The sequence below is a fragment of the Diabrotica undecimpunctata genome, chromosome 9 (genome assembly GCF_040954645.1).
Source record: "Diabrotica undecimpunctata isolate CICGRU chromosome 9, icDiaUnde3, whole genome shotgun sequence".
Lineage (NCBI taxonomy): Eukaryota > Metazoa > Arthropoda > Insecta > Coleoptera > Chrysomelidae > Diabrotica > Diabrotica undecimpunctata.
The window spans coordinates 95659990-95672632 of NC_092811.1; the positions used below are offsets into that span (position 1 = coordinate 95659990).

At 35.1% G+C, this 12643-nt stretch overlaps 1 protein-coding gene across 1 annotated transcript in view; it reads right to left on the reverse strand.

The window, feature by feature from the left end:
- Positions 1-1917: 1917 nt before the first annotated feature.
- Positions 1918-12643, reverse strand: part of LOC140449778 (zinc finger BED domain-containing protein 5-like) — a 120833-nt gene continuing 110107 nt past the window's right edge. The window contains exon 3 of the transcript XR_011951880.1: positions 1918-2508. The gene's annotated coding sequence lies outside the window, so the exon portion shown is untranslated. The remainder of the gene's footprint in view (positions 2509-12643) is intronic.

A 12643-nucleotide genomic window follows, 5' to 3' on the forward strand; every position in this document is an offset into this window, starting at 1 on the left:
TCACTTTTGAGTTAATAACACAGTGCAATTGACAGATTGGTTTACATGACATAGCTTGATTTGTAGAAAACAAGTTATCAAATCGAGTGGTGTATTCGTCTCGAACTGTTTGCTCTAAGTCATTAATGCTTTGAAACACAATATGGATAGGTCGAATAAGTCGTCCCAGAATATCACATGCACGCTCTATTGGATTTAAGTCTGGGGGCTCCTTGGGGGCAATGGTAATAAAGAAATCCCAATTTCATTTTAGTAACTCGCGTTATTCTTGCAATGTGGGGCTCAACATTATCTTGCTCAGAGGAAAGTTTTCTCCAACAAATCGGGCAAGTAACACTACAAGAACATTGTTTTATATACCGTTTAGTATTTAAATTCCTCCCTCGAATTATAATAGGTTTATTATTACCATTAAATCTCTCTTTCTCTTTGTCAACCGTTTTCCATCGACTCCTGAATGTAGGTCTCTCCCAGTTACTTCTATCTTTCTCTATCTTGCGCTAATATAATCCACTGTTTGCCTCCCACTGCTCTTATGTCTTCTTCTTCTTAAAGTTCCATCTCCTATCGGAGGTTGGATATCATAACGGCTATGGTCACTTTGTTGGCTGCTGCTCTGAAAAGTTGTAGTGAACTACAGTTAAACCATTCTCTAAGGTTCTTCAGCCAGGAGATGCGTCTTCTTCCTATGCTTCTTCTCCCTTGGATCCTTCCTTGCATAATAATTCTCAGCAGCTCATATTTTTCTCCTCTGGTTATGTGACCCAAATATTCTAGTTTTTTTCTTTTTATGCTGTTCATAATTTCTAACTCCTTATTTAGACGTCTATGTCATCTACTCATATTTTTTTAGGTCTTCCCATGCTTCTTGTTGTCGTCCTTGATCTCCATTCTAGAATTCTCCGTGTCCACCTGTTATCATTATGTTGGGCCAGCGCCATTTCATTTTTGTAATTTCTTCCACAATATCCCTAATCTTCGTTCTACGTCTTATCTCGGTGTTTCTTATCTTGTCTCTCAGTCATATTCCAAGCATGATTCGTTCCATTGCTCTTTGCGTTGTTTCTAATTTTTAAGCAGATTTTTTGGTAAGAGCTACTGTCTCGAAACCGTAGGTACAAACTGGTAGTATGCATGTGTTATACACCTTTTTCTTTAAGTTTACAGGAATGAAGGTGTTTTTCAAGATATATGCTAGTTTGCCGAAAGCGCCCCATGCCAGTTGTGTTCTTCTTTTAATTTCAGCATCTTGATTTGGTTTTACTAGTTTGATGACATGACCTAGATAAACATAATATTCAAGATTTTCTATGGTATGATTATGTATTGTATTATTATATCCACCATTATATCACCTCCACCAAATTAAACTCTGGGAATAAAGCAGCATGGTTGATAACGTTGTGCAAGTCTTCTGCAAATCCTAGACCTCTCATTGGATGAGTATCTATTTAATCTTTATTTATCCTTAAAGAACATCGCACCCCATTCTTTTTAACATTTTAATTAGGATGTTCTCAAGCAAAGAGTAAATGTTGGCTCCAAGGATCTCCTATTAATATAAATCCCGGATAGGTGTTTTAGAGCTTAATTTACATTCATTTAACAGTCTTTTAACGATATAAATGGAAACTGTGTTGTTTGAACATTATTTATTTCTTGAACAAGTACTGCTGCTAACACTTGTAACCTAATAAAGCGATCTTCAAGTTAATTTGTGGTTCTTTGTCTACCTTAATTTGGCCTCTCGGTGTATGTTGCCTGTGTTTCCAAAATCTTTGTATTGTATCAAACACTGTACTTTGAGAAATTCCTGTAAAGTAATACCTTGTGCTACTTCTTCTGGTGTCATAATTTTTTAATTAAAATTTTAAAAAGGAGAGAACAAAAAATACTAGAAACAAACTTTTACACACTTAAAATACCAAAATAAACTTAAAATTATGCTATTTCCTATTAATAACAAAAAGTTTGTGTAGAATTGTTTTTGATCACAAAAATCATATAAACAGGTTCAAACAAGAAAAAGTTGTTTTATCTAAAAACGAAAAAATAGATAAAAATCTAAGTGTCCGATTAATTTTGCACTCCAATAAATCTGTAATAATTAAATGGAAGGATATTTTGCACAAAGTTTATGTTTTTCATTCAGAGTAAATTCTGTCACAATTTGTATTTATAACACTCAACCCACACACTACAACTTTCTTTTGTGTTCTAATTCGCTCATTAGAAGTTTATCAATACGTACGTGAACAGCTTGCCAGTAAGTAAATCGAATTGGGTTTTCAATGCAGACAGCCACCAGTGACGAGACCAGTGTTCGACGTCTTGCACCCGGCTCCTTACTCCCGTTTACTCCCTTTAGAAATGCCTCAGCGGTCCCCAAAGGCCCATTGACACGTCTTGTGAAGTGTTCGGTGGATTGTGTCGATGGCAACACAATCAGTGGACTGAGAAGTGAATAGGTCACAGACAGCGAGTTTTCCAGTAATTTTCATGTACGTTCTGAAAGTAAATAAGGTTTTTGAATGTGATGCAGGTATAAGTGTCCAAGGAATCACTAATTCATATAAAATTCTTTTGAGTGGATATTTTTGACAAACTTCTTTACATATAATGGTAACTACTTACACTACAAAAGTTTAAATAAGACATGTATTTTTCAGTAGTCTCCCGATCTTTTGACATTTTATTAGAGCTGGAGTGGTCTCCACGATTTTCTGGAATCCGAATATTAAACAAACAGGTTTATTATTTGTAATAAAAATTAACACGTTAATCGCCCACGTCAAATACTAAAATTTTTCCACTCAGGCCAAAACTCTCTTTAGAGATATTTATATTGATAACATTAAAATACTACGTAATAATTGACAAACAATTTTTTGAGATATTTTTTCGCATAAAAAAAAACAATTTTAAAATGTGAACCAACGTTTAGTTCTCGGTGCCTATGTATTTGTGAGGCCCTGAGACCCAAACGCGGGTTCACGCATTATTCAGGCTTGCTTTGTCTGACTTGTTCATACTCTCAAACAGCATACGGGTATCGCCGCCGTCACTTGTTTATTACGTTTTCTTATTTGATACTGAGAGGACGCTCTATTGAAAGTGAAAATGAGTGGTGATTACGAAAAAAATCAAGCACAATTACAAAAACTTTGGAGTGAAATTTTGTCTGAATCGGAAGATGAACCTTTTCAAGGTAGATCATCAGATGGATACAATCCTGAATACCATTTTTTACGTAGTATTATCTAAGTTATTTGTAAGGCCAGAAAGTATTTCATTAACATCTAAGCCAAAAGCAAGTGAAGTTCATGATGGAGCCATTCCTTCAACATCCAAAGAAATTTCTCAATCGCCGGATATAAATTTGTCTGTAGAAGATACTATAGAGGCAGTTGTTATGAAATATTGCACGGTCGATAACGACAACTCGGACAATGATGATCCTGATGTAATTTCAGAAGATGCGACTTGGTCTACGGTTACGGAAACATCTCTAAGGAAATTTGATTTCTCCATAGGTTCCGTAGGCCCCTCTGATGAGATTAGGGAATTCTATCTGGGTAAGACCCCTGTCGATTTTTTTACAATATTCTTCAATGAAAATGTAGTAAATCTTATAGTAACAAAAACAAATCGTTATGCACAACAAACCATCAGTAAAGGAATTACGCAACATTTTAGATTGCATAGATAGAATAACATTGATGCGGAAGAAATTACCTCATTCTTTGCAATTTGTTTCTGGATGGACTTAGCAAAATACCCCAAAATTACAGATTATTGGAGAAAAAGCCCATTTTATTCAAATAAATTCTTCCGAAAGATGTCTAGGAATTGTTTTGAGATGCTGCTGCGTTTGTTGCATTTTAGCAACAACGAAGAAGCTATTCCTGGTGATCATTTTGCAAAATTACGTCCTTTGCTGACACTAATGTTTGATAAATTCAAAGAAAGTTATGTTCCGGACGAGAAATTTGCATAGACGAGAGTATAGTTCCATTTAGAGGTCGTCTACTGTTCAAACAGTATATAAAAAATAAACGTTTCAAGTTCGGAATAAAGCTGTACAAGCTTTGTTGCAAAAGAGGATATACATACGACCTAGAAGTTTACAATTGAAATGACAAGGATCCAAATATGAGCGCATCAGAAAAAATTGTCCTCGAACTTATGGAGCCACTTCTTCGCCAAGGCAGGATTATTTTTACGGATAATTACTATACTAGCGTTGGTTTGGCAAAGGAGCTTCTAAAACAAGAAACTTACTTAGTCGGCACCCTCAGAAAAAACAGAAAGCTCAATTCCGTAGAAGTGACCACCAATCCAAACGATGTAAAACCAAATTTTATTCCTAATTATTTCTTCTTTTTTTTATTCTTTTATCTATTTCATTTTTGATTTCTGCGCCTTCTTTTTTTTCCCATAGATGAGTATAAAAATGTCCATAAGTTTCCTCTATAAAACAAAGTTGTTGTTTTAAATTATTAATTTTTTCAACGGACAGAGTATTCGTTTTGTTTGGTATAACTTCTAATACAAAACCTTCTGCTGAATTCGCCCTTACATTTTTTATTATATCCACTTTTAAGAACGGCGTGTTTGGGTCTAAGGAGTTTTTGTAGTAATATTCACCGTAGCTATCCACACGTATCAATTTGATATCATCTGTACCACAACAATTCTTTTTTCTATTTAATAAGTCTAATTTATTTTGTATGTCTGCTATATTTTTAAAATGGTCGGTCATATTTATAATAACATAACCTTTTTTACTTGATTCTCTTATAACATCTCTATATTGATCTGCGGCATACATGGTCTCAACTTTTCATAATTTCTTTTCAATTATTCCAAAATCGCTATCAGAATCTAAAAACGAATGCCCTATTTCTGGAAATTTATGGTCTATTATCTTCACGTATCGCTTTAAAATTAAGTACTGATATAGGCATATTAGGTTAAAAACGATTCACGTCGTTTACGTTCTCGTTGATCACGTTGATCCGTGATCCTTCTTTGGTTTATGGAATCTTATATTGAATTTTGTATTGAAAATTCTTTCATAAATTGAGTTTTTGACACAATCTTATTTTTCTTGTACACATTTTTCTTTGTAGAGCCTATACATCATTTCTAAGTGCAGTAACCCTTCCAGGTACTCTTTTTTTGTTATTTACACCTTCCACTTGTTTGTCATTTAACAGGAAATGGTAAGCCTTATTAATTGGGACGTGTACGAACTCATCACTTTATAGCCTCCCATGAAATTATTAGACCCTCGGAGATATAGTAAACTGATCACCAGCATCCTTTGGAGATTGGTAAACTCATCACCGCAGATAGGTAAACTCATCACCGGGATTTTTGCTGGTTTCTAATGCGAAAGATTTCCTCTTACCTGTTATACTTCTCGTTTATGTGATAATTTAATAAATTCAGAAATTATTTTAAGCAAGTTGCTTTAAAATTTAACTGAGATATTAATATGTCTCACGGTGTGGCCTATTAGACGTATCTGCCAATCTAAATGGTTTTGAGATCTAAAAATTTAGTTACATAGGATTTCGATAGTGAACTTTAAAATGAAAATATCTGTCTACATGTGCTATTTTTGTTTATATCGGAAGTAGTCCCAACTTTGTTATTTGATTTTCATTGCATTTTTATATTTCTCATTGCATTCTTGAGATAATTTGTTAAGCATACATTCGGTCTAAGTCTTACTGTTTTGGCGTTATTTGACTATCTTGAAAATAATAAAAGATTTTGGACAGTAAGTAAATATAAAATGTCTAAAAAATAGGAAAAGCTAAAAACTTGAGTGTGCTATTAGTGCATTGAAGTCGAAGGAAACTTAATTTTTTACACGTGCAAAGCTTTACATTTTATGGCATCATTGGCGGAAATTTTTAAATTTGAAGTAATTAGCAATGCATTTTATTGTGACAGAATGCATTAAAATGCGTAAGTACAGTTTCCTGTACTTTATCTTTCAATGACTTGTACAAAGATCCCACAATTAGAATGCTTTTAAAAACAAATTTTTTACATTTTTTGGTTAGTTTTCGCCATTATTTGTAGGAGTCAGATGAGTTGTTCATTTTATTTTATAAACATCATGACAACTAACCTCAATTAGTGTAAGATAATTTTTATTCTGTAATCGATGATGCAAATAAAGATTTGCGAAAGCTTGGTACACTAAAAAGAGTACTTCTTTGTCCTATCTTCAGCTGCACACCCAAATAGTTGTGTTTTGTAGTCTAACTGATCAGCGTTGACTACAAGCGTTTATCGCTTTTATATACATATGTATATATATAAGGAGTCGAATTAAGTCGGTACCATATGGAAAATTTTTTTATTTTAAGTTTTATGAAAAAAAATTTATTCTCTAGTTCTGAACGATCTATAACTTCAATCATCAGAATCGGATATTAGTATTCTTCAGTCATTTACGCGGTTCGTTAAACAACACGAATTTTATTAAGACTTGAGAATATCCACAATTCATTTTTTTGACAAACCGCGTATACAACTAAAAAAAATTTAATATCTGATCATTGTATTCTAGATTTTAGATCATTTAAAACTTTTTATGTAACATAATTATTTTATATAACAAAATTCATAAAACTAAAAATAAAAAGGTTTCACATATGGTGCCGACTTAATTGGATACCCTGTATATATATATATATATATATGTATATATATATATATATATATATATATATATATATATATATATATATACATATATATCTTACAATGTGACTTTAACAATTTAATTAGAAATCTCAAAATGTAATATCAGAAAAGGTAGTCTATAGCAACAAAGTAATATTATGCCTTGCCTCGTTCCAACCTTTGCTGGAGACGGTCGCATAAATTTGTTTTTCTAGTACAAAAATATCTATTATTATAGTAACCAGTTCTTATTGGAAACTATATCGTTAATTACTAATATTAATTATCAGTGTTCTAAAAACGCAAACAAAATAAAACAAGTGCTATTTCCAAACGCCAAATACCGGCAAATAAAAGCCATAGGCGTATCATAAATAATTTTTCGTGATGTATAAAATATTTAATCGTGATACAGGATGGATATAGACAATCCGTTCTTAAATTCAAACAAAGTGAGCAGATCTCCGCCGAGAAGTTCAACTTCAGAAAAACACATCGCTAATCTGCAAATAACTACCATGCAACAACCATCGAGCAACAGAACCTTGTCTAGCGAACAACAAAGGAATGAAAATTGCTCAACCAATATAGTACTCCAAGAGACAGAGTCAACTGAGAATCAACATGAACAACCAGGTAACTCTTTTCTTTCTAATCATGCTTCTTCTTCTTCTTATCTACCGTCACAAATATACATCGCAAATCCACAAAATAGCCAAGAAAACCAAGATCAAGAATGGAAAACTGTTCAAGCCCACAAACGAGCAAGAAATGACAGCCCTGGAGGTGATAAACAACTAAAACAAACAATAATGAGCGATTACTGGCTCAAAGCACCCACACCAACGTCTAATAGATTTGCTAGCTTAGATGAAGTACCTGATGAGACCAACCAAACCAGAACTGATGCAGTTAAAGAAAGTATTCAACCCCCACCCATATTTGTTTCAGATGTAGGTGATATACAACCTCTTCGACAATTGTTAGAAACAATATCCCCTCTGGGATATTCCATCAAATGTCTCTATAACAACCAAGTAAAGATCCAGCCCTCAACTTCTGAATATTACCGAAACATAACCAAAGCACTCAATGAGAAAAATACACATTATTACACCTATCAAACAAAGGAAGAAAGAACATTCCGAGTTGTGCTTCGTAATATGCATCAGACAGCAGATAAAGACGCTTTAGTACATGAGCTAGGATTAATGGGACACGAAGTAACCAACATAGCTAATATATATAAGAATGGATCCAAAATAGCGCTTCCGTTTTTTTATATAGAATTAAAAACTAAGCCAAATAATAAAGACATATATGATGTGAGAGCACTCCAGAACATGATTGTGTCCTTCGAACCACCATGTCCCAAACGTCAGGTTCCCCAATGTACCAAATGTCAACGCTACGGTCACACACAAAAATTCTGCCATATGCCTCCAAGATGCGTAAAGTGTGCAAGTAATCATCTTACTTTACACTGCCCACGAAAAGAACGCAGCAATAACGTAAAATGTGTACTTTGTATGGGAAACCATCCGGCCAACTATAAGGGCTGCAGCGTATACAAACAAATACAAAAAGAAAAATTCCCCCAACTCAGAAAGAATCAAGAGACCCACAGAACAGACACCCATGAAACCAATAGTCAAAGAGTAACCCCTGGTGTTTCTTACGCCCAAAAAACTTCAGGAAATAGTCAAGCGGATGAAATCACAAATCAACAAACTAATGTCGGCTCAAACCTTTCAACGAAAATTGCCAACCTTGAAAACCTGATGACAAAACTAGTAGAGAGAATGGACACTATGCTTAATCTTCCTATGACTATGATTTCCAAAATGCACTAATGCAACACAGACTTAAAATAGCCGTCTGGAACTCAAATGGCCTAACGAACCACATCCAAGAAATAAAAATTTTCCTCGACGAGAAGAAAATTGATGTTATGCTTGTATCAGAAGCTCATCTAACAGACAAAAACTATATCAAAATTCCAAAATACATTGTCCACTACACAAAACATCCAAATGACAAGGCACACGGTGGCACAGCTATTATTATCAAATCTAATATAAAACACCATGAGTTAAATAAGCTCAGTGAAAAGTACCTGCAATCAACGAGCATTGTCATCGAAGACTGGCTAGGCAACCTTACCTTATCTGCGGTCTACTGTCCTCCTGGTCAACCAATCAACGAAAACAACTTTAGCGCCTATCTCAGTTCTCTTGGACACAAATTAATAGCAGGAGGAGACTTTAACTGTAAACATCATCACTGGGGCTCTAGGGTAATTACAACAAGGGGTAGACGACTGCTGAAGTCAATAACAGGAAACAACCTACAACACATATCTACAGGAGAACCAACTTATTGGCCTACAGATCTAAATAAAACACCAGATCTCTTAGACTTCTGTGTGATTAAAGGTATCTCTCTTAACTATTTAGCAATAGAATCATGCTGGGACCTCTCTTCAGATCATTCTCCCATTCTAATTGACCTAGACTCCAAAATCATACTCAGAAATAAGCCTCCAGTCCTAACCAATAATCAAACAAATTGGAAAATATTCCGAAGCGCACTAGCAGAACAAATACCAACGAACTTGCCACTTAAAACAGAATTACAAATTGAAAATGCGGTACAACAACTTACTACCTCCATACAAAAGGCAGGTTGGATTTCTACTCCCGAACAAACAACATGAAAGGAAAGCATAAACTGTTCGCAAAGTGCAAAAAACCTGATCGATGAGAAAAGAAAACTTAGGAAAAAGTGGCAAAACACACACGCTCCTATTGACAAACAAAATTTAAACAGAATTACCAGAAGACTTAAAAATCTATTAAAAGAAGAGAAAAACAGGGGGATCCAAACTTACTTAGAAAATTTGACTCCGTCCAAAGACACCAATTATTCTCTATGGAAGGCGACGAGAAAGGTAAAAGGTCCACAAGACGCCATACCTCCTCTAAAAAATGTCAAAGGTAAATGGGCAAGAACAGACACAGAAAAATCTGAGACATTCGCTGAACATCTTTCTACAGTATTTAATCCATTTAACAGAGTAGTGCCATTAGAACAAAAAGAACCATTTAATTCTTTTCTTGAGGCTCCATATCAAATGGATCTACCTATCACCAAGTTTAATATTAAAGAAGTAAAACAGATAATAAAGAATGAGATACAACCCAATAAGGCTCCGGGATTTGACCTCATAACGGGTAAGATCCTCCAGGAACTAACCAATGACTGTTACAGAATAATCACTATGATCTTCAATGCTATGCTTAGTCTGCATTACTTCCCTCTGCAATGGAAAGTGGCACAGATTATACTCATTCAAAAACCTGGTAAAGATCCAAAAGATGTCAACTCATACCGACCGATTAGTCTACTCCCAGTCATCTCTAAGGTCTTCGAAAAACTTCTACTACGAAAAATCAAACCAATATTGGACGAACAGTGTCTCATACCTGACCATCAATTCGGTTTTCGTAACCAACATGGTACAATAGAACAAGTTCACAGACTATACACAACAATAAGAAGTAGTCTCGAGAACAAGCAATATTGTACTGCAGCCTTTCTAGACGCCTCTCAAGCTTTTGACAAGGTGTAGCATACAGGACTTCTGTACAAATTAAAGAAAAATTTACCTTACCCTTACTTTAAACTGCTTCAATCATACCTTACAGAAAGGAGATATCTGGTAAAATATAGTGAAGCCTATACAAAACTCTACCCCATCCTATCTGGTGTACCTCAGGGTAGTGTGCTCGGACCGATTCTGTACCTGATATATACGGCTGACTTGCCAATAAGCAATAACCTAACGCTTGCAACATTCGCAGATGATACTGCTTTCTTGGCCCCTCATAGCAACCCAATAATAGCATCAGAAAGACTGCAACTACATCTGAACAAAACAAATGAATGGCTTAAACTCTGGAGAATTAGAGTAAACCCCTCAAAATCTACACAAATTACATTCACTCTAAGAAGAGGTACATGTCCACAAGTTAACCTCAATGGACATACTTTGCCCCAAAAGCATGACGTAAAATACTTAGGTATTCACCTTGACAAACGTCTAACTTGGACCAAACATATATGGACGAAAAAGCTTCAATTGGGAATTTTATACAGAAAACTTTACTGGATGTTGGGAAAAAACTCTCACCTATCGAGTGACAACAAGCTGCTGATATACAATACAATAATAAAACCCATTTGGACATATGGCTCACAGCTCTGGGGTTCAGCTAGCAAATCTAATATTATGATAATACAAAGATTCCAATCCAAAACTCTGAGAACAATCGCTAATGCACCTTGGTATATCCAGAATGATGCAATACATAGAGATCTTCAGGTACTAACAGTTTCTGAAGAGTGCAAAAAAACTTCTGAACAATATCAAAACAGGTTGCGGGTGCATCCTAATACCTTGGCACACAATCTTCTCAACAACCAACAAGCGAAGAGATTGAAGCGACATGACCCCTTGGACCTACCTCACCTATCCTGACAGAGCCTACAGCAGTGGGAGTTACGCCTTCAACAGCACCCAGCCATTGTGATCAGTGCCGCTTTTAGTGCTCGCGTATCAGTGTATGTGCGCATCCTACCGGTAAAAAGCCAATTTGTGTCGTGATGATTTGGTCACTGGACCTTACATCTCTCTGTCATGTAAAGACAAAAAATTTTACTTATTGTTTTCACTGCAAAACAGATTGTAAAAATCTTAAATGTTAACCCTTAACTGGTATGGTGATTTAAAATTACACTTAAAGTATGGCGGGGTCAGATTTGACCCTGTGCCTTTTTTTGCATGCAGCAAATAGAAAACAGAAAAATTTTCATTCAGATCGAATATAAATCCTTTTTATTATAAATAATAATGTTTACATATACTTTTTAATAATATCTGGCCTACTTCTGGCTAAACTTATAAAAATTAACATGGCTTTTCTTATCTGTAAAAAAAAATAGAGAAAAAATTAAAAATAATTTTAAACGGAATTGTTTTAATCAAAACAAACCTAAACCTAGGGAAAAATACTTAAAAACATGAAAAAACATAATAAACAAAAATTCTGACAACTACATTTTGCGCAGTATTTTATTGTTCGGAGCAATTTGTACACATGTTGGACGTTTTGCAATGGTCTTTGCAAATATGCCTGCTACACTCGTCACATACAATTGGATGTTTGTTGTCACTGTAAGGGCATAAGAAGCATCTGGCACGCTTAGGTTGTCGACGTTGAGGGTTATCTATGCTTCGTGGGGCCTCATCTGGGATATTGCTGATTCGCCTTATGGTTACCTTCAATTCCCGAGGAATGTTTTTCATTTGACTTCTTCGAACTAAGTGTTCGTTGATCATTTCTCTCCCTAAATCAATAAGGAAACGGTTACGAACCATCTCATTATTTGGATTAGCAGCATTATAAATTATGCCTGCATTTGCGGCGGAGATGTCCATCATTCGGTACCACAAAGTTAGAGGCCAACGCCGAGTACGTCTTCCTACTTTGTAATTGGCACAAATTTGGTCCAGTACATCAACGCCAACTTTCGTTAGGTTATAAAAGGAGATGATGTCTGGTAATTTCTTTGCTCCTTCTTCGACCATGTTATTATGGTGCATTGTAGACATCATGCAAACTGAGCGATTTCTTTTTGAAACGTATGACGCAATTGTTATATCCTTAGTAAATCCAAAAGCGAGGAAAGTGGTTCACGTTGCTTACTAGCTAGGAACTCTTTAGGTAACTCCCTTTTATTCCGTCTAATAGTACCTACGTATGTCAAGTTTTGGCGTTGCAATTCTTCAACCAGCTCTAGTGACGTGAACCAATTGTCCCCTGTAATATTACGGTTCGAATTTGCTATTGGTTCAATCAAAGTTAGCACAGTTTGG